We start from the raw sequence: 23,406 nt of genomic DNA on the forward strand, positions 1-23,406 counted from the left end.
AATACTCTCTTGCTCTTTGATAGAGCAGTCGCATGTATGTAATGTCTTTTTGCTTTATTCGAAATTGTTTTATGCAGTTGTATTGAGTTGCATGCTTCTTGCTAGGCTGGGATTTTTTTTATAGTCCATGTCAGAACTCAGTTTTTCATACTAGCGAATGTTGTGGTCTCTGACAGCGAGATAGACCTCACTTTAGCACTTCTTATCTTGTTTACCAGGTCAAACAGCTCTTACAATTATTATCCATGATCAGCTACTTTGGCATGACAATTAATAGAAGCATAAACGAGAATGTAAGAGACTCTGTGGTCGCCACCTTACCAACTTCACTGGGACTTCTAGTGAGTGTTCTCCTGGGTTGGGGTGGTGAGGACATGGGGGAGGCAATTACAGTGTTGGAGAACGGCTGAGTTCTTTGTGGCTGCTGGGCTTTGTATGTCTGAAGGCTCCTGAGAAAGTAGGGAGTGTGCCGTTGGGTTGCTGTCCAGCGTCTGTCGTCTTGTTCTTTTTGATATTATCATGTCTTTGATCACAGCTTCACAGCCTTTGGCAGCTTGAAGTGAAGGAGAACTTCTTTTCCCCTGTTGTGAAATTCCAGAATGTACATGTTTAATTGTTCTCAATTACATGATAACTTTTGTTTTAACCGATTCTTTTCTGACTTGGGAAGAAAAAGGATGTGTTCTTCATGAAAAGGGATATGTTCTGTATGGAAACCTGTGTACAGCTTTTTTCAGATAATTAAAAGCATGTTTCAAAACTGATCTGAATTATCGTGAATTATGTAGTTAGTCCTCAGCCTAAATACATCTGAAATGCAAAGTGACGCAAAATGAAGATGCCTGGTTTATTACTTTGTCTGCTTGTAAAATACTACTAACTACTCACAAGGAAAAGTCTTCTTGGGAGAAGATTCAAATTAAGCACTGTCTTTCTGTTTCAGTCATTACTTGTCTGTTGTCTTATTTTTTACTTCTAGCAATCTGCAGGATGAGTATTTAAACTAGTCATTAATGTGTCATTTTTGATGTCTGTAGTGCTCTTACCTTTATGCTAATGTATGTAGATGTACAGATCAGGACTTGACCTATATAGTAAAAATGTCTTCATGTACATTGCAGGGTGCAGGTATTTAAATAAAAAGGAAAAAAAGATGAGTTGTTGCCCAGTGCAGTAGTTTTAGATGGAGACTGACGTTTGTGAAATGAATGCAGTTGTCAAAATATTCAGCATCCCAGGCCTGTTTTTCCATTGCTGCTGTAAATGCAGCTTGCAGAGCACTTGCAGGTCACAGTCAAGCTTTTGCATCACAGATGAGAGAAAGTAGCAATCCCTTTGCATAAAATACAGGGAGAATATCCAGAACAACATTCCTGGGGGGATGTGTGCACATGAGGCAGGGAGAGGGAGTTGACCAGGGAGCTCTGGTTGATGGGCACCACTGGCCGTGGGACCAGCAGCATACCTCAGCATCCAAGAAACATGATGTGGATGTCTCCAGGTAGTCTTGAGTCATCGTGGAGACAGCGGACTGAATCCTCCTCCCCATCCCTTGGTATTTTTGCCATAACGCAATGGTGTCCACATGTGTGTACACACGCAAATAATATTCTTTGTTCAGAAGCCCTGAATGTTTCTGTGGGGACCTGATCTAATTTCTAGATGAGCTTTCCCCTTCTGCAGCTGGTTTGGGCTGAATCTGGGAAAGCAGTTATAGTACATGGTCTGCATCCAAAGGAGAAGTGTTGCTCCCCTGAGGACCACTAGCTGAGGTAGGAATCTAGTCCTGCACGGTGGGGCTGGGCTCAAACTCCTCTGCCCTCGGTATCAAGGAGATGGCACCTGAGCCCTCTGCTACGGCATTCCTCCCCTGATGGCTTCTGATGGCATTGAGCAGCGTGTGATGGGCGTCCAGTGAGATGAATTCCACAGCACCCCCTCTCAGGTATCTTCTAAAACACCTCAAATGCTTCCAGCTTTCACTTAATGTCTGTTCTCAAGAGTTGCTTTGTCTGGAAGTAGTTACATCCTCTAGAAACTCTCACTGGTGGTGTAAGATGACTTGGCAGCATCTATGAGAAAACAATTACATAGGGAAGAGGTTATTTTGATTTATTTTTTTTTTGTCGTATCTGGAGAATTACCAAAAGTGGGGAAGTGCAAAATAGTGTGGTTCCCCGCCTCCCAAAATTTCACACCATTTTTTTTTTCAAAATAAATGCTTCAGCCTTTAAGTGGGTGAGTCCTTGCTCAAAAGCAGTAACTCCCAAATGTTCGTATTTGGGCCAGGAATAAAATCTTTTTAATGCAATTGGTTCACAGTTAGCTTTTGAGAAAGAAAGAATTTAGTCTTTCTTTAGAGACTTCATTCTCTTTACAGAACATAATGAGTTTCTTTGCTTTTCAAAGGAAAAACTGAGCATTGAAGATGCTCAGCTGCGTTTTTGGCTCGATTTTTACCCAGGATAAAAGTGTTTAGTATTTAATACAGTAAACTATTTACAAAGGATAAGTTATGTAATTATGAACTTTCAAGTAAGCGTTAGTGTATTAATACCTGATTGCTGGCAACAACACAGTATAATATTGAAGAATTAGCAGGTACAAATATCTCTCTGAGCCTTTCTTCCTACTGAGCTGAAAATCAAGGGTGTGGCTTTGTAAGTAGAAAAATGGTTGCAGATGCAGGCAGGACCTGCACAGTTAAGGACTCTCAGATATTCCTTAAAGAGGTTTTGTTTTTCTTTTTCCTCTCATTTGCATGTATTAATTATGTAAAAATATCTTAATTATGTAAAAGTCTCCAGTTCGGAAGCTGAAGTGCTATTTTATTTCTCCAGGTATCTTTCAGGGGCTTGTTAATTTGCCTGTGACAGTTCGTTCATTGCTCAGATACATCAGATGATATCTGACTGCTTTAAAATAATAACAAACACCATGAAATTCTTTATATACACAGTAACCTGAAGGCAGTTTACAGATCCTGATGTAGTTCTGTAACAAACATAAATATGGGGTACAGGGACAGATAAGGAAGAACTCCCTCGCTCTGTGGTACCTGCTGGTGAACTGCAGCTGACTCTTCAGGCAAGAAACACACGTACTGGTAAAACACGCAGTGGTATTAAAACAGTCCCAATGGCAGTCAGCTTGTGATGCGTGTTTGAGGAAGAAGGGTGAAGAAACAGCTGGCAAATTTTTTTACTTCCAGGTGCGAAATTGTGGTTTTATTGCTGTGGATGGACGAGGAGTTGAACCCAGTTTATGGAGTAGTCTTGCAAAGTGAAGTCCTATTCCGCACTAAGAGAAGCAACACCAAAATTAAGCAGGAGACCTCTGGCTGTTTTGTTATTTAAACTTTCATGACAAGATGGCATAGGGTTGAAAGCAGCAGTTTGTCTCAGTACAAAATGGAAGTTTCTCAAAGCTGCTGTGCTGGAAAGTATATTGTTCTCTGTGGCTCTCTCTCTTTTTTTTTTTTTTTTTTATTCTATTCTGCATTAAAGCTATAATCACAGGACTTAGATCCCCCTCCCCGTATACTTTTTAAGTGACCCCATACTTCCATAAAACAAATGATTTATGGACCAGTGATCTATCAGCTGAATAGCTGATGTTTTGCTGCCCAAGTGTGGCAGAAGAGCCCCAGTTTGGGGACATCAGTAATTCCTGATGTCCCAAGCCTGGCTGGACCTTTCCTGCTGTAGCACCTTTGCTTCACATCATAGTGTAAAAGTATCAGAAAAGGTTTTGTGAGGCAAAAGGAGATGGTATTTAAAGATAAACCTTCTCCCCCTGCCTTTTGCTAGGCGTTTTGCAATGCCAGATAAATGCTACTGTATTTTAACATAAAATTATTATTATGGGAATTTTGTTGTTTTGAAAGGATCTCTCCTCCCTGGTTTGTGGAGGCTTTTACCAAGTGCTTAGACTTCAGTTACTTTAGGACGTTGTAGAAAAGGTAATGATGGAGTGATGTGATCAACTTGAGTTGTTCAGTAGGAGCACAACAGTTTTTCTGTTCTCTTGCACCTTTTTCTCACCATCAAGTCTATTCCCAGGAGTGCTGTGTTCAGTGTACGTACATCTATCCAGTGCAGGTATCCTGGCAAAATCACTGACGGGCTGCTGCATGTGGTTACTGTTTATTTTTGAGGAAGGCAGATACTCCATTTCCTAAGCCAAAAAGAAACTTTTGTCAGACAAGGCTTGATCTTTCTGTAAGCATTTTCAATCCTGCCTGTATATTGCAGGTGCAGAGCCCGGACTGCGTGCTGGCTGCTGCTGACTCCCTCTGTGGACAGAAGGATTAGAGTAGAGTTTCAGCCCTAATCCTGGGCTTCCTGTGCAGATTCGGTTCAGAGTCTTATTCCTGTTCAGTTGCTTGTTTGTTAAAGAACATGGTTTTATTTGTACCATCCTCTCTAATTTAAAAACAAACAAAAAACCCGCTACATTTGAATGGGATTATGTTAAGTTTTAAATGGTATTTTCATATTTATTTTATTGATAAACTATATTAAGCTGTGTGCCTTCCCTCACAAAGTAATTGTTAGGCATGTGCTATGCAAATTCATGCAGTAGAAGGAAGTGGTTCCCTGTTAATTAAAACTAAATGAGAACAATTTCAGATTTAGGTTATTTGTAACAATTTTTCAGTATGTGAAATCTTTTTTAATTTTTTTTTAATGAATGCTTTATCAGTCTACTTTTTAATTCTCCAGTAAATATGGTTCCTTTATGAACAGGATGATACCTATAATAAATATAAACAGTAAGGACACTGTAGAAATATAAAACCATTGTAATTTATACATGAAAACATACGGAGTTAAATATACTTACATGGAAAAATTGGAAAATTTCAGATGTTGACAACTTCACTCGTGCTTCTGCAAAGCGATGACCAATGTTACCTCATTCTCACTATTTAAAGAGGTGCTTGAGTGAAAATTAAGCTTGTTTGGAAGTGGTGCTAATTAGCTCTGTGTCCCACATTGAGGGAGCCATGAGATGCCCCTTGCTCAGGGGAGGGAAGGGATATCTTCCATCTATGTGTAATCTCCTACTGTTGCTATTTAGAGGCCTAAAAATATACTGGATTCTGCTTCAAAAAGATTGAATGTATGTTACTGTAGGAGCAGCGTTTGAGGTAGTTTATGCAAGAAAATAGCTGCTGTATAAAAATACCTATGGAAGTAGAGAGTATATCCTTGGCATGCCTTTGAGACAAAATAATTTGTTTTCTACACAAGTGAATACCGTTTTTCTTCAATTCTCATAGAAGCTCAGCAATAAGCCTTGAGCACAGAATACGTTCTTTATCTTGTGTGATTTGTGTGTATTTGTCTTTTAAATCTGTTTAACAAAGTAGTGCGACAAATTTGGGATTAGCGACATGCTAGTTAGCTTTGCTGAAGGAGGCTGGGTCAGAGAAATGGGGAAATTCACGTTTTTTGCATTAGGTATGATTAGCTGGCACAAAGATACAACCGTTTTCAAACAGCTCCTGACCTCATGGGTACAAGGAAGTTGTGATCCAGCTGTAGCAGTATAAATTTGGCAAAGAAAAATAAGCACGGGTTTTGTGCAGATTTGTATATTGTCAGTCAAATATTCTCAGCTCATGGGCTTTCCTTTTACCTCGTTCTCAAATTTAAAAATAATGTTGATTTACTGCCAAGTGTCTGTTGTTGTACCTACCTGTTTGTATTTTAGTGCTCTTTACTGCTTTTAGTGTTTGTTTGTTTGTTTTTCCTCTGGATCCAATCTGACACTTACATTATTGAGGGCTGTTAATACCTGCTTAAATCATGTATTGCTCACAAAAGTTTCTGATACACTATTAAATGAGTTTTAAATGTTGGTAATACAAAGTCTGGACTGTAAAATCTTACTTTTAATCTAGGCTTATTTGGTTAGGCTATGCTAAATCCATTATTAAAAATACTGGAGCTTTTTTGTTTTTATTATTTTCATTTCGGATCAAATCTCTTTGAACCATGGAGACACGCACCTGTGCTCATTTTAATCCCTGTGTAGTTTTCATCAATTATCACAGCAGGAAAGAAGAAAATCAAATTGTAAAATGCTTTTGAAAAGTAAATACATTCAACCTGGGGTTCAAGTTTCTATTTTAATCGAGTATCTTCTGTATTCATGCTTTTACGCAAAGCTGGGTAAGGGAGGGGTGAGAAAAGCCTTTTATGTTTTCATTGTGAAGTATCTGTTTTGAAGTGCTTTTGCTATAATACGGGTATAATGTTAGTGTTTGTAGAGGAGGACAGTTGTGTGTTTGTGTATACAGATTTTTTTTTTAAGCTAGTAGAAAATCTAGGTCAAGAGATTTCATTCTTATTAATAAGTCAAGGCTTTATTCAACAAAAATCTTCCTCCATGGCTAGGAAGCTTCCTGATTTGAGAAGCAGTGGTGGGGGAGGAACTGCTGCACCAAAACATCAACAGGAGCTTTTAATTTCTATCAGTTTTAAAACATTGATCTTCCTTTCATACATTTTCTGATAACAACCCTGAAAGCTCACGGGGGCATGCTTTTCCCTTCTGCTCTAGCGCTGATGTTGGGCTGAGAAACGCAGGTAAACCCTTCCATTGTGGTGTGCATCAGGGAGCTGGGGACCCTTGGTGTTTCCCCACCACCACCATATGAGGAACCATCCTCTCCTCCTGTAGGCCCTGCCCTATGGCCACCTCCTGACCACCTCCTAGCCACTGGAGAAGACCAGTGCCCCACAGGCAGCCATCAGCAGCTTCACCTCTGGCCACCTGACATGGCGGCAGCGGTCTGGTCTTACCTCAGCAAACTCTGGGGTCTGCCCTTTATTATAATTATAATATTTTTAATAAAACTTTTCAGTCTGGAAGCAGATGTAAAATTGCCTTTTGTCCATGGCCGTGCTGGCCAAAATGTGCAGGTAATCAAATTAAGCAAATTCCCCCCCAAAACAAATCTCGTTATGTTGCTAAAATAAACTCTGGCCATGGGCCTGAGTATTTTTTTTCGGTGAAAACATTCACGTCAGCAAAATAAGTAAATGAGAAAGCTTGCCAACTTAATATCTTGCCATGAATTAAACTGGGAGTTGTAAAACACTAAATCTCCTCTGTGGCCGTGTCTGGCTTTCCAGCCCCTCTGGCTTGCCAGTTGGTGACCTGTTAGTTCAGCTGGGGCTTGTCCCATAGTCCTGCTCCTTGTGCTCTGTGGTGCCTGTGCCTGGTGTCACTTTTCTGGGTTGTCATGAGTTGTCATCAGCCTTGGGGCTCCTCCAAAAGCCCCTCACCATGCTGTCCTGCCTCCAGGCAGTCTTCTGTATTAGGGATGTAAAAAAGATCTCAGGGAAAACAGTTGTTCTGAAGCCCTCCATTTTCCTTAAAGCTTCTGGTTCGCCTTAGAACCAAAAGGAAAGGTAGTTAAATTAGGGTAATTAATCATGGGACAGCTTACGAAGGGGATGTAATGAATTTTCTGCCAATTTGCAAGTTCTGTAAATCAAGATAAGAGGCTTCTCTAAAATGCACTGTTTATAAGCTGTGGCTGCTGTGCTTGACAAAAGAATTAAGTTAGATGCCATCTGTGTTGGCCTCTTGAAGTTGTTTCTGGAGTCAGACTTCAGATGTCAAGGTTTGGAGAGCTAGTCTGTATTTCCATATGCAGCATGGTATAAAGGAGTACAATTCTGAGAGAGGAAAGGTCACTAAGTTAACAAGTTTGTGTTCAAGACTCCTATTGCATTGTCCTTTTCTACTTTTCTTGCCCAAGATAGTGTGGATGTGGGAGGAGGGCACTGTGCCTGCGCATCTGCTACTGCAGAAACTGTCAACAATATGTATCTACCCCAAAAACTTGGTTTTGCGCTGACAAAAGCCAAGATGTAATATTTACCACTTTCAGGGGATTTTCAGATCTTCAAACGTGTGGAGTTGCAGGTCCAAACTTTCCCAAAATGAGAAGTGCAGAAGCCTTACACGTAATAGTCAGCCTGTATGACTAATATAATTGCATCTTCTTGAATAACTGCTGTAGATGTGAGGCAAACTTTGAAGCGAGTCAGTTGACACCCACACAGGATTAAATTATAACATCCCGAATAAATTGCTGTGCAGTGTAAGTGCTAAAGTAGCGTCAATACAAAGAAAGCTTGTTCCCAACAGTCCCTCTTATGTTGAATATCACTTGAAACTTCCCGGGTTAAAAGTGAATTTGCATAGTTACATTTGCATGTAGAGTGAGCAAACTTTGAGATTATTAAAACTGGGAGCATGGGAGAGAAAAATGTCAAATGTATTTTAAGTATATATCAAATTCTGTTCATATGTCATATATTTTACAGTGACGTCTATAGTTAGTGACCAAATGGTGACTTTTAGCTTACTACTTTTTATTTAAAGAAATTTAATAAAATAATCATCCCTTATTTCATGGGAAGATCTGTCTTGATTACATCATGTGAAACCCTGTAGTAGGATCTAAGCAGGCCTATATCCTCCTAACTCATCCTTTTTTTAACTAGCACGCAAACGTAAATTGAAACTGAAATGCATCATTTGTACAGTGTGAAAATGTAGCAGTAGAAATGGTAACGCTGCCATAAAGATCAAGGTAGAACTCACCTTAGATGATGTAATTTTTCAAAAAAAGATTGTTCCTTTTGTCTTCAGTGCTTTTGACAATTTTGTATTGTATGCAAACTCCTTAGAAGCTTCTTATATAAGAAGCTTGTGAATGTTCAAATTCAATGTTTAGGGTTTAATACTTGTTTGGGTGCCTGTCTTTGTAGTTCAATTTATACAGAATTTTCTGCAGGAACATCAGTGTATCTGGTGTAATAAATGTTACTGAGTTTTACGGGGATGAGGCCATAATGACATTTTTTTAGTCTGGTGGAATCATCAAAATAGGTGTTGTCAGCTTAAAATAATCAACCTCCAACTGCTCCCATTGTTAGGAGATGTAATTGCCTCCAGTGAAAAATACATATTTTGATGTACGAAAATGTGTGTATTTTTGAAGATGTTTATATCTCAGATGATCAGCATTATTTTCTCAGCCGCGAGATCATCTGAAATGAGATAAACCAGTACAGCTGTCAGTGGAGGGGGCCTTCTTGATCCATCTTTACTATTTAAAAAGGAGTTGCTAGGTAATTGAAGAATGAGTGACAGTGCAGGATGAGCTCTCAGTTACCCTCTGGCTTTGGGGTGAAAGAGAGACCTTGCCTTATGGGCCATGGCACGGCATCTTCCCTCATGTCTGTCTTGTTCCCCTCTGTCTTCTGTTGTGAAATATCGGAGTAGAGGTCTTGTGAACTACTGCATCTACTTTGTTCTACTTATTAGTGATGAAGTCTGTCTACTTTATGAACTTTGTTCTATTCTAAAAGCTTTTTATAAACGTTATATGCTCTGTCCAAATAAAAATATCGTATCGTCTGAAGCTTAAACTAATGAGTTACCAAACTGAGTGAGAATACAAGCCTTTTAAGCTTCACTCCTGATTTGACACTCAACAAAAAAAAAAGTGGTCTAAAGCAAGGTCAAGCTGCTGATGATGGAGGCATTGTGCCACTATTGCCTCTTCTATGCCTTTCTGTAGCGACCTGATAGATGGCTGATAAATGTTTTAAAAAAGAAGCAGTGAGGGCTGAAGTCCTCAGAAAGGAACCTGATTCCGAATACTGATTTATACCTCTCCGAGCGTTAGCAGGTTTGGCTGCTTGCCCCTTGCCTGCATTTGCCAGCTTCCCGTTACTTCAAGCGCAGCAGTTGCCTGGATCTGTTCGCTCTTCGATATGGAAGTGCTGTAGCACTGCTACCCAAAATTTCAGTGCAGTAACTTGTATTGTCATCTAAACCTTATAACCAATAACTGGAGTTTGATGGCTGGTTTTAAACAAAGGAAAACAATCGTGGTATCTTAAATGTTTTTACTTGTGTAAACAGCAGTGCTTCCAGTGGTCTGTTTCTAAGCTAGAATTCAATCCACATTAGAAGTCGGTTCCTTCTCTGCTTTTCAAAACTGTGGCATGCAGCATAAAAAGATTATCATTAAATGCCTCTAACGAAGTTTGACTCTGCAGAGCTGACAACTTGTATGTAATTCCTGCCTACGTGAACATCAACAAGGTTGTCCCAAGGATGGACCCCACTGCCTAAGGGTGGGCTGCACTGCTGAGGTGCAGGAAGAAAGGCTTTTGGTTAAAATATCCTGTGTCCATGGGTTGCTGGGGGTGGTGCAAGGATTCCTTCTGCTACCCAGTTAAAATAGGATCACCAGAAACCTATATCCAGTACCCTTTTTTCCTTCAAGTTGTGATACCGTTTTATTGTTCCTGTTGGTGATGGTGGTGAAGTATTGAAATGGTTATGAAGAGAGGCATTACACTGCCTTTGTAGCCAAGCATTTGCATGTTTAACCCTGTGGCCTGACCCAAAGTTGAAATGTTGCATATGTTCTTATTTCTAGCAGGATGGACTGTGCCCTTTTTGAAGCCTAGCATTAGTATTTTCTTGTCATGGTCAGTATATCTGTTTCATGATGTCTAGTACTAACACTTAATCTGTTGACTGACGTGAAGTCCAAAACCGAGTTAACCCATCTGTATCCTTTCCTCCTCCAGCTGTAAAACATCCAAAGAGAAACAATTACAGTTGAATAACCAGGAACCAGCTTATTCAGGTTGTACTGGTTGTGATGCACTGCAAGGGAGATGCATGGTTTCGGTGTAATGCATGGTAAGCAAGTGGCTGTCCTCAAGGGCATATAAATCAAACTAAGTTCTTGCCATTTTTGAGTTTTAATAACTTACTGATGAAAATTTCTTAACTGGAAATGTGTGTGTTAGATGTGTGGGCTTGAGAGACTGTCAGGCCAGAGGAAAATTTGCCTTTCCAGGCTATAAAGTTCGTCTATATTTCATTTGTGCTTAATGAACAGATGAATTGATGACTGCTTCCCTCAGGTGATTCCCTTTGCCAATTGTTTCATTTTTCTTCTGAAGTGCGTAATTGTTTTTTGTTTTTTCCTTTTTTTTGGACCTCTGTGTTTGTAAATGTCTCATTAATTATTTGTACTTACAATGCAAACTTGAGAACTATAGTGAATCCAATTTTTGTGCAAGCAAAGGTGTGAAACTGCTGCACAATGTGTGCATGGCTCACTGTTTAGTAACTTTCCTACACTTGGATACTTACTGCCTTCCCGTAGTTTTGACAGAAGTGCTGTGCTGCTTCTGGTCGTTCAGGTATACTGGAAAGCCACCCTGGCAGCTTGCTGGCATCGTTCCCTGGCAAAATTGTTAGGGCAAGTTTTACTACAGCATCTAACTCTGACCTCAAAACCTGAGAGCTGTATTGATCTGATCATTTAATGGTGTTGGGTGTCACTGTTACTGTTCTGAATATGGGTCATTATCCCTTGGTGATACACAAGGGAGAACTAATGCATCTTGACTGGTTCAGTACCGGGATACAAGGCCTGGGGCTTCGATGTCACCTGCACAGCTTGTCTTATGTGGATATAGCAAGATGGGGAATATGAGAGGCCACAGCCAATTTGTTTTAAGTTTGCATAAAAACCCTACTTCCCCAAACACGGCTGGATTTGCAACAAGAATTATCGTGAGTCCAAATCTGTTGAAGGCACTGAATGATGTTTGCCTAACTTTGATGTTGTAAAGACTTCTGAAAGTGTCCATGCCTTCCAGAGTGTCTGTCTTAAAATTATAATGGTGTCACTGTTGAAAATCAGAGAGAGATGTTACAATTATCAGGTCTAAAAACCTTTCTTGTTCTTAGTTTATGCTTTTAGTTTCATGCTTTTTCTTATGCTTATTAGAGTTCTAACTTTACCCAGTAAGTGCTACTAATTTTTGAAAAGCTTTTTTTTTGTGTGCGTGTGAGAATGCAAACAGGGTAGTGTAGTGTATCTGATTCCCACTTCAGCTGCCTATAATTATTCCCCATGTATTTTTTCATGACTGTCTTGTCTTAAGATATCACTCAAATAACAGGCAAAGATGGTGATGGCATATGGTTGCCTGCAAAGTCTGTCCTAAAGTCAAGCAAATTACTTAGCTTGCATCTTATGAGCTAAAAAGTAGTTTTGCTTTCATAGGGACTATGAAAAATGAATAAAGCTAAATTGAAAACTTGGAAAAAAAAAAAAAAAAAAGTGTTTCCTAAAGCAGTGTATGCCATGTGCTGTTGGACATCCAGCACAGTCAGTGAAATATAGATCACCCCTCCCATTCTTCTATTTACGTAAAATTGAAGATAGTTCAGAATTTGGTTTATTTCAGGTTTTAGACCCAGACTATTATTAAGAAACCTTTATGTTTTGGCCATAACTCCTTAAGGTAGTGTATGGTCCCAGAATGATCGATAAAGACTCAAGAGGGTGTGCTGTTTTTTATAGGCAGAAATTGCCGGGGCTGTGTCCAAGTCTCAAACCATTTTCAAGACCCCTGAAGTCATGAATCTCATTGGCATACATATTAGTATCTCTGAAAGAGTAACTCTAATTACTTTAATGTTGCAGCTGTATTATCCTTTGTAGGAGTGCAATTTAGGAGTGTTTTTTTTTTTTAATTACTGTAGAAGTCAACAGAAACTCTTGGGAAGGATCTCTTCTTTTGCCTTAATTTCAACTTCAGATTTGTATTGTATTTCACCTCCTTCCTTTGAATTCTTTGCTTGCCCATAGTCACCAAACCAAGACCATTCATAAGCATGCAGGCTTTCTTCTTGAGACTCTTGGCTAGAGGTGAATATTCAGAGGCTGGAAACAGTAGGAGACTGTACATTGGCATATAAGCTCAGTTCATATATTCACAGTTGTGTGTTTTTATTTCGTGCCTCTTGAATTGTTTGTGTGTTTGGCTTGGGAGGAGTATTTTCAACCAGCTGCTGCTTATCAGTGAAGTTTCTTGGAGGAATGATTCACCAGGACAGTTGTGTCCACCCTCTTTGGTACTTGCCTGCCCTAGCTGCTTGTTTTACCAGACCCAAGCCTGCTCGTATTTTTTTCTTGTTGATTTGCTCAGTTTGAGTCACAGGATGGAAACCCTCCAGTTCCATCCAGCCCTGCATGGATGCTTTGCTCCAGTGTTGTAACCTCCCTGCAAGTAATGTGCTCTGCCACGTTTTTCCATTGCTATCCAAGGCAATTTCTTCCTCAAGAGACACTACATCTCTTCTTACTCATTTGGAGTTGGGTTTTGCTGGGCAGCCCACTAATGCCTAAGAACCTTGATTACTTCTATTATAAAGGCTATACTTATTTTCATTCATTTTTTAATTCTAGGAGGAGAAAACACCCTGCAGGACCAGGTAACACCCTGGCCAGAAAACCTGTTTTTCTGTGTGCTTTTTTTCTTCTATTAAATTTTCATGACTGTTCATGAGTCATTCCAGGAAAATGCTAGACTTCTCATTAAAAAGTTCTTAGAATAAATGTGTATTTTATCCTTTAACTTCATAAGAAATTAACTTTAAAAGAAGTCCAGGGAGGAAGGCTGGAAGGTCAGAAGCGCTGAGTTTTGTTAGCAAACATATGACTGCATTAAGGCCTCTGTTCTGTTTTGTTTTACTGATAAATGGTGCAACTGGACATGCTGATTGTAAAATGACAGCTTGTCTATACCCGACGCATGCATTTCCACACACATGGGATGCTTAATCCGTAACTGTAAATCCTGAATGAAACCCTGTTGTAAGACTAGAAAAGGGAGTATCTGAGAATGTGGGTAGGAAACGAACGTAAGTTAAACTAAATTCTGCTTTTTGTCTGGCCTTTGCTTATATCTATTTTTCAAATGTGCATACATACACACCAGCAAATGAAAAATTAGTGTGCTGGACTTGGTAATCTGCTTCTCACTGAAGCTTCCTGACAGTATAATTAACATTTAGGAGATTAATGGACCTCCTGTTTCTGTGAGTGCACTCTAACTTCCCCTGACAGTACATAGTGGCTGTGCTGATCTAGCCTTCTAGTGAGATGCTTGCAGCTACAAGCATAGTGGTCGTGAAACTGTTAGACCTGTGAAGAAGTTTCTACCTTCCAGTTGATGCAACTCTTGCTCCAGAAAATCAGCAGTATTTTGGGTCAGATTTTCTATGGAGAGGAGAGTAAAGCTTTTGGATTGTGTGTGTCTTACTTTGGGATGAAATTTACCATCCTTACCATCAATGAGGTGAATTTTTCCAGCTGTGTATAAAGACAGAAAATACGAAAGGCAAGTTTCCCAGCTCAGATGTGAAACCTCCTGCGTCCAAGATGTTTCTGCGTGTATTTGCCAGCATAGGTAGTCTAGAGCAATACCATGTTACTGTGGGAAGTACAAACAAGTTAGCATCACTTACGGAAAGCCTGACTTCTCATTCCTCTGGATTTCTTCAGTTTGATTCCTCCATCTTTTTGGTGGTTTAATGCTATATATAGGTGAGCATATCACAGTTTTGTGATGTTATTTTTTTTCATGAAAATGTGCCTGTCTCCAGGAACAGAAATTGCCAGAATTAGTGGATGTGGCCCCTTCCTAACTAAGCTCTGCTAATTAAGGTTTCTGAAAATTATGTTCAGTAAATTGACTACACCTTCTGATTTATGTTTGATCTGAGCTTTTTATCCAAAACCTTTAGAGATGTAGAGAGTAGTGACTCAGCACTCCTGCCTGTGAAAACTTAGAATATATGTTAAACAGACTGAATCTTTCTGGCATAAAACCCGCTGGCAAATGTTTCCTTGTTTCTAGTTATAGGTATGGCTGAGGTCTCCTTTACTTCATCTGCATTGTTAAATAATGATATTCTCCTAAGGATCTGTGTTCTGTTTGGGTGCAGAAAGCATTGATACCTCTTTTGGCATAGGAAGTGTATCTGATTCATCTGAGTAGCTGGATACTTCTAGCTGCCTCGTTTCAGTTTCCCGACTTCACTTTCTCCCCAGTGACAGTGATTAAGGTAACGCCTCATCAAAGCATCAAGTTATCAAATGCTTAATCGCCTGCTGCTGAGTTCCTGTATCAACTTATTCTTTTGTTAAGAAATCCTACATTTTTTAAAGCCTTTAGTTTGGATTATGGAAACCTCAGGGTAGACTCGAGTGAGGTTTGAAGGTTTAAGTAGGTGCCTTTGGGATTGTTCGAATAAGAAGTCCATTCATTCATTCACAGATCCTTCTGAATTAGGTTTGGCTTCTCTTCTTGAGACGTGTATTTTTGTAAGTACTAAAACTTTGATTTCATACTTAGCGAGAGAATGAAAGAAGAGAGGAACATAGCAAATGAGGTTGAAAATTCTTTTTAGAAAGGAAGTCCAAAAACTTGTTGATATTGGACAGTGAAGCAGGAAACAGCATGTGTCATGAAAGGCTCCAGCTTGTTGGCTGAAGGCTGAAACTTGAGATGTAGTCTATAAATACAAAACAAATTTCATAAAAATATTCCATAGTGCAGTTCTGAGGATCTCAGAAGCTGTTGACTGATAACTGTGGAGATACTTTGCAAATTTATCAGTGCATGCACTCATAGCATACCTCATTCTTAAAAAAAAAAAAAAAAAATATATATATATATATTAAACTCCAAGATGTGTATTTCCTGCAGGAGGCTAACATTACCAGCAACAGATGTAAACTGGGAGCTGCAACCCATATTCGTTGCAGACTCTAACACAGAGACCATCACTTGCCAGAGAAGCAGAAAGCAAGGAGCTCTGCCTTCAGCAGGGCAGAAATGGGGGAATTGATCTGTGAAGCTATTTCTCTACACAACAATACAAACATTTTTTTTCTGTAAAATTTTGTCAGGGTTTTCTTTTAAGCAGTGTCTCCTAGGGATTTTGGAGGTGTCTTCTGTCCTGCCAAGACCACTTGGTAGGTGTAATAGCTGTCACTTGACTTGGAGGTAAGAGCAAGTGTACATGAACTTGCTGGAGTCGTTGGTCAAGAAGTCAGGACACACGGCTGGAACAGATTCACTACCTGTGAAAGTAAGGCTGTGCTCCCTTTTTTTCTTCCCCTCTTTCTTCACCATAAGTCAAGTATGAACTTATATGGATAATTGACTATGAGTTGCTCTGTCCTTTTCCCTGCGAAGTTGCTTCAGTTTGGGGACTGTACAGTGTCAGTTCAGAACTATTGCTTGAAATACGGTAGCTTGAACTATCAGAATAATTTGTAATAATAAAATAGGAGTGTGTTTTTAATAATATTTATTTTGGATTTGTTGGACTAGACAAGGTTGGGAAACTCCCCCCACACACACACCATCTCTTTTAAGATCTTAAAATGCATTTATTTTTTCTTCTTTTACCAAATACTAGAATAACAATCCTACAGCAGCCCCACAATAACTGAGTATCCATAATGATGCTCATGCCTTCATGTTTGTCTTGTTATTTCTTCTAATTTATGAGCACTTCCAGAAGGTACCCATCTGTCCCTGAATTCCCTTTGTTTTCGCTCAGTTCTATTGTAGTGCTGTTTCGATGGCAGCAAATCTTCAAGGCAAATTGTGCTAGGTCCCATCCACCTGCCCAACAGAGATGCTTGCAAGCAAATGAACCCCTTTTCTTTGGTGTATGAATATCAAGACCCAAACTCAGGCAGATTTCCCAAATACGGGGGTTGGGAAACATGAAGTAATTGACTAGCAAATACTGCTGCTTCTTTTGAGTGTTGACTGTGAGACAACTGTTTCTTTGGATTTGTGCTTAAATAGTTTCTACAAATATTTCTGACATTTTTAGGAAAGGAATTCGTTGCTTCATCGTAACTGCAGCCTGATTGCAGGCCTGTTGCTGTGAATACCAGTGCTTGGAAAATTAACGTCATTTGGAGAAGCTCTGAGATACTTGATTAAAAGAAGCTGCTGTGCCATCTGCTGTGCCAGTAAAGGTGCTTGAGCACATAACTGTGAAATAAAGCCAAACTCCAGAAAACTCAGGTGCTTCAGTGCTTCTTTTTAAAGTGTGTTACAGTTTGAGCTGGTCTTACCTCAAGTGGCATGTTGAGGAAAAAGAACATAAACCTAAACAGAGATTTAGGTCATATCCTGTACCTTTTAAATTTTGTATGTCTGTTTTGCATATAAGAAACAGCTTTTAATAAACATTCATTTGAGGAAGGCAGTCTGTTATTCTTGTGTGATGATGGAGATGGAGGACTTTGTGTGGTTTTTTTTGGTTTTTTTTCTGAGTGAAATAAAATGTGTGGGAGTATGTATTTAACAAGGGCTGCTCCCTCAGCTGGGTGGAAGTCGTGGGCAAGGAGGTAAGGTGGTGGGCAGGCTGGATTTCTTGCCTGCAGCTGCACAGCACTCAGCGATTCCCCCGAGAAGATGTCTCACCACTTGTGCTCATTGCTCTGAACCACTCCTGAAGCATGTCTCTGAGCAGTTCCAGTGTGGGAAAATCATGGCATGAGACGCTGAGAATTTATACCTGCCCGTAGGTTGTCTGTTACAATTGCAGGGCTTGGAGATTCTGCTGCTGGGACTTAGAAATGAGAGAGAACATCTGCAGCTGGCTGCATGCCCATCCAGTATCCCTAGCCACCTCTTTGCAGCCTTCTCCCTACCCCCAGGCTCCCCAAAAAAAGGAAAGAAAAAAAAAAAAAAAAAAAACAAAAAACAAAAAACAAATTGTTTACTTCTAATTTCCAGAGTTTATGCCTTTGTTGTTTAAGCCAGTAGATTGAACCTAATAGGAGGCTCATTGGCTGCCCTAAAACTGGTTTTGGTGACATGATGATGATGATGATGCTAAAAGCCTTCCTTCCCTGTTGCTGTGTCGCCAGGCACTGCTGCAAGGAGCCGCCGGGAGCTCCAGGGTGAAGAAACCTGCCTCCCCTGGGAGACCTGCTAAAGGTGAAGACCTCCAAGCAGACCAGGCAGATTTAGCAGGAGCTCAGAAATTTCGCATCAAGGTAAAGAGATTCATTTTTCAAGCAAACTGAAATGGCTGATATTTGCAAGAAATGGTATTTCCCCCCCCCCCCCCGTCCTTACTAAATAAGCACACCAATGCATCTCTGAGCATTTTCCTTCCTGTGTGGATTGCTGCTTGCTACTTGGTACATATGTTGTCATAGCAAATGCTGTGGGGTGGTGGAAACAACAATATAGTACGCTGTAGGTTAGAAACAGAAATAATTCCTTGTAATATTAGTAGAAAGATGTATCTGTGGTTTGATGTTGACAAAGGAACAGACTTCCAGAGCTCTACAGTGTGCTCAGTTTTTAGAAATGTATCCCTCTTTAATTGCTCCATTTGGAACTTAACTTTGAGTGGCCACAAAAATATGGAAGCACTTTCAGATGTCTCCAGCAACAGCAGAAGAACGAGGTTTGCATGTGATGAATTTCTGTTTAAAAGCACTATACTTATTTCTTCATTTGGTCATCTAGAACGCATTCTTGCTTGTAAAGGGCAAAATGCTTATGGGCAAAGACAAAATGTGACCCCAAGAACTTGGTTGAACCTACAGACAGTAGTAGAGATACAGGCACTTTAGGGCATTTTACTAAGTTATGGTTCTGTTAAATAGCCAGGATCTTGAATGTGGGGGAGATACATGCATAGTCTTTTCTTTATACTGATGAGATGAATTGAACTCTATGTAGAAGATTGTTTGGGGAAAAAAAAAAAAAAGGCAGTAGGAACATTATCACAGAATTCCTCAAAATTAAACGTAGGTCTTTCTAAAGGTCTTCCAACTTCTGCAGTTTTAAAATAGGTTATGCAAGGTGTTAACTTCATAGTTGGAAGGTTCCATAAATGAGTATTCCTTGATTCATTTGAGAAGAATTGCAGATTTCTCTTGTTAATCCTTTATTGATCTTTTTCTGAGTTAGGGCTCTGAACTAGACCAAAGTTCATCATCCTAACATTAATGGAATAAAACCAAACTCAGCGTGAGTTTTCCCATTGGTACAACCAGCATTTCACCCCATAACCTTCCCTCATGAGATACGTTGTACATGCCTGGCAGTAAGACCACCAAGCTTGGTGAGGCCAGCTGAGCCCTTCCTTAAGCCATTCCATTTCTCACTGCTTCTCACGGTGTTGAGTTCAATTTCACTGAGTTTCTTCAGTCTACCAGCAAGGTCATTTTCTACAACTGAGGATATTGTATTGAAACCTTGACAGAAAAGAGAAAAAACAATGATAACTATACATTGTTGTTTTTTTTGCCCTCCCATTTGAAATCAAACCTGAAATATTTATCTCCTTAATGTTTCCCTTTGTTACATTTACTGTAGGACTACATGAAACAATAAAAGCAGAGATAACCATAAACTAAAAGAGAAAGGCAGTGTTTCTTCTGAATGTTATGTAAAAAGTGCATTTTTGCACATTGGAGAGCGTAAGGACTCACGGAAGGTACTTGCATAATGGTATGGGTGCATGAGTGTACTTAAGCGGGGTGGTGGTGGTGATGATTCATGCACAGAAGTGTAAAGTGCCGTAAGCTCCTGGTGATGCACAGCTTATGGATTGAAATGCAGCCTTGAAGGCTGTTACTACCTCCAGCGAATCAGTTTGTTCTTTCTGTCTCTCTTGTTTCCTTTTGTTGGAGGGGTGTGTTGCTAACCAGAAACACATGATAGGAGATAGCCAAATGTTCTGGTGAAAATCAAGGGCACTTTCTAGCTGGGAAGATTTTCTTTTTCCCCTGTTTTTTTTCATTGATGCAGCTGTTGGTGTAAATTATATGAATAATTGATCAAGGAGTTCTTGTTACCTCAAGTAATATTATGCTTATTTCTTTTCAGAACTGTGTTACCCTTTGTTACACTACAGCACTGCTGTTTTTTCCTCCAAGTTTTCCTCTGCTCCCACCCCTTTGTTCTCCCCCCTCTCCTCTCTTCTCTGCAAGAACATGTTGTTTTTCTTTCAGCGTGCTCCATGATTTACTGGGAAGCGGATTCTCCTTTTTAATCGACAACAACATATTTTAAAATAATCCACGGCCCTGGGAACCGTGCAGCATACACATCTGGTTTCACATAAGCATGAATTGCTGGCTTTACAAACGTGAAACATGTAGTCCTTGCCGCAGAGCTAGCTCAAGTGTTCCGTAACTTGAGACCGTATCCGAAATAAAAACAAAATTGTATAGCTTCTTTACCATACTAATGGAAAACATTTAATTTACTTCTTAAAGCCAACCAAGAGGATGACGCAATGCTGTTCCAGCAGATTTATGGTGCCTTTCCTTCTGTAGAAATCAATACAGCTTGAAGGTGCTGTTATGGGAGCTGGCTAGTTGACTGCAATCCAGCTGCATTTGAATGTAAACTTCTGTACCGCAAACCAAAACTGATGATTTTGATTTATTCAGGCATCGCTGTATCTCTGAGATATTACGGCGTTGGATTTTATTCGTAGCTTTTTCTCTGATTTACTGCCATTAACGCTAGATTGGAATTTCAAAATAGCAAATTCAGTCTGCTTATGATTTTTTTTTGAGTTGTTTGGTTATTTTTTGCATTTCCTGAATCAAAGTACAGCTCTGTATATATGCAATGTGTGCCAATGTGTGCCTGTCTGTGGGGCCTTTTTCCACACAAAAAAGGCAAAACCAAAAAGCAGACCTTCATTCAAATGAAGTGTTAAGGGGTAGCATAATTTTCCACTTAGTACAGAAGAAGCTCTGATCATTAAATGCATTTTTTTTTTTCTGCCAGAGGAGGCAAAATGCAACACTGTTGTTTTGGCTCAGTCCAAAAATGTTCTTACAATAGACTTTTTTTTTCCCCGAAGAAGTGAAACAAGCAGTGCAGATTTTCATAGTAAACAACTTTTATGCCTTTATTTTCTTTTCTGTTCCCCTCTGCCCTCACTGATTCTGCTTGGACTTTAAATAAACTCTGTCCTATAAGAGGTAGTTGATGTTTTCCCTCATTTTCTTCCCCAGTGGGGTTTCAGTCTTGTTTAAGCATTTTACTTCAGGCAGAAATTCTCTTCTAAAATAGCCTTTAGGAGAGGATCCCTGACAGTGCTTTTTTCCCCTAGTGGTGTGTGCATTACATATGGAAGGCCCTTACTGGTGGTCCCTGTGGTCGTGATAACTACCAGAAGGAGAATCATGACTAGATACTTGTTTCCTACGTACTTTTTGTTCGTTTGCTTGTTGCTAATTCCATTTCTCTAGCAACTGGCTAGTAATTGAAGCAGGCTTCAATTCTCTCATCATTTTTCTCTCCCATATACTTACCAGTCTCATGGTGAGTAAATAGCAAGAGGCGATGCTGTAGAGGAATTGAACCAGGTGATTTATGTAGACCTTCCCTAGAGCAGCTAAAGATGACAGGTAGGCTTGCCGTCTGGCTCAGGGTGCATGGTAGTGAAGAGGAAGATGGGGATTGGAATTGTACAAGAGCCTTGGGCTGAGTTTCTTGGAATTTATTTATATTTTTCTTGAGAGGATGGAGAATGTGATAATGAATGCAATTAAGATGGACAGCAGTGTTGCTGATAGTTGTTTTTTTCTTTGAAAAGACTACCACGTGAGACTTAGAAGTACATAAATCCTTAAAATTTATCAATTGGATTATGCTTATTTAGAGGAAACAGTGAAAACTTCAGATATACGGGCCTGAATTTCAGTACAGTTTTAAACAGTCATGTAAATTTTTGAAAAACAACACAGTTCTAGTATAAATACTGAATTTTCAAGATGTATTGAATGCATCTTTTGCTATGAAATAGTTTTTTGAAAGTAGTATGGAGGAGCGTACAGAGACAGTGTGATTGTTATGTTTTGTATAAACATCAGGACAGCTTATATCCAGTATCTGCTTGCTTAGACATAATAAAGAGACTTCTGGATATCAGATATTACCAAGAACTTTTGAACAGCCTAAATTATTTTCTGAAAAGCTTCCTGAAGACCGACAAAATGCCTCAGTATTGGCCTTACTTAATCACTGTGACAAAGCTGGGTCTTCAGTGTTTGTTCAGTCATAAATTTCTCCCTGGCTGCTTTTCTGCAAATTTTGTCTTGTGTTACAGAATATCAAATTACCAGGGATATTGCCCACCAAAACCCTTTAAAATAGTGTTATAAGGAGCAACACGTGAATCTTGAGAAGGAGGCATAGTTCCCCCCACCTTTGCAAACAATCCTTTTCTTTTTTCCCAGTATTTTCAACGAATTCTACTTAAACTATCCATTTGCAACTGAAATGCAGTTGGCTTCAACAAGGAGGTTGACACATTTTGGCAGTATGTTTAGTCCATAGGTTTCCGGTTTAACTGTTCTAAAACTCTTGTTGACATGAAAGGTCTGTCATTTCGTTCTCGTTTTGCCTTTTCCCCTGTACTAACGCTGGCAGTCCAGGCTGAAATATGCCATAACACTTTTAAAGCTACGCTTTGAATAAAGTTTACATTTACTGCAGCATATTTGCTTTGCTTGGTTACAGTAGTAGCGCTGTATTCCCATATAAAATGAAGTTGTTAAGGGGAAAAAAAAATAAAAAATGCTTATAGCATTTGCACTAAAGTTCATGGAGCATGAGATTAGCTCCGCTTAGGACTCTGGTACTTTGAAGGGATTAAAAAACCTTTTCAGAAATTAATAAATACAAAACATTCTCAGACTAGCAAAACAGTATGTAAGTGATGAGAAGAAAGGCAGTAATTATTATGTGGAGAATAATCTGAATTGAAATGCCATAGTGGAAGCCACTTTATAATCTTACCATCCTACATATGAATCGAAAAGCAGGCAAAAAGTACAGGGCATGACCTATAAAAATGGTAGTCTTTAAGCTGCTTTGAGTATGGAAGAAAGAATTTTTATCCAGCCTGAAATTTTGTTTTTTTCTCTGAAGTCAAACGTGAATCACTGTTCTTGCTGTTGATGTTGTCCTCGTGCTTCCAGCTCTGCCAAGCACAGCTATTGCTGCTTCATTGTAAGAGTGACTCCTACTCAGAACCTGAGTCCTCCTGCAAACAGAAAACTGTCTAGAGGATGCAGACCTGTTGTTAAGAAACTTAAATAAGATAAGGCTAATCCTATTGTATGCTTCCACTGTAGGAGCTAGTATAGAAACTTCCCTTTCCTTGTTATGGCCCCATACCATTGGCGATGTGCCTTATTGGATTTCTCCCCAGATTTTTTTTTGGAAATGTTGGCTTGGAAGACATTAATATTAATAGTGTTTCATGCAGTTGTGGATTATTGCCCTTCTGTGCCAATTTACAGACTTCCAGGAGGGAAAAAAAAATACTGTTGCTTTTTGTGGGTCAAAGAAGGTGAAAATACGTGTCCACCTAGTCTGTTTGGCAATGGCAAACTTACATTTCTGTGATGTGGGATGTTCCATTTTAACATGTTTTATATAAGTAGAGATACAGTAAAGGTTAGAATCCTAAATT

The 23,406-nt window shown here is 39.5% G+C and overlaps 1 protein-coding gene across 4 annotated transcripts in view; it reads left to right on the forward strand.

The window, feature by feature from the left end:
- FAM110B (family with sequence similarity 110 member B) overlaps positions 1-23,406 on the forward strand; it is a 114,782-nt gene that overhangs the window by 10,846 nt on the left and 80,530 nt on the right. For 3 of the 4 annotated variants that reach the window (XR_014316939.1, XM_082753624.1, XM_082753623.1), the window contains exon 2: positions 17,816-17,944. The exons of the other annotated variant lie outside the window; for it this stretch is intronic. The gene's annotated coding sequence lies outside the window, so the exon portion shown is untranslated. The remainder of the gene's footprint in view (positions 1-17,815; positions 17,945-23,406) is intronic. 4 annotated transcript variants of the gene reach the window in all.

The sequence above is a fragment of the Aythya marila genome (genome assembly GCF_965140915.1).
Source record: "Aythya marila genome assembly, chromosome: 2".
Lineage (NCBI taxonomy): Eukaryota > Metazoa > Chordata > Aves > Anseriformes > Anatidae > Aythya > Aythya marila.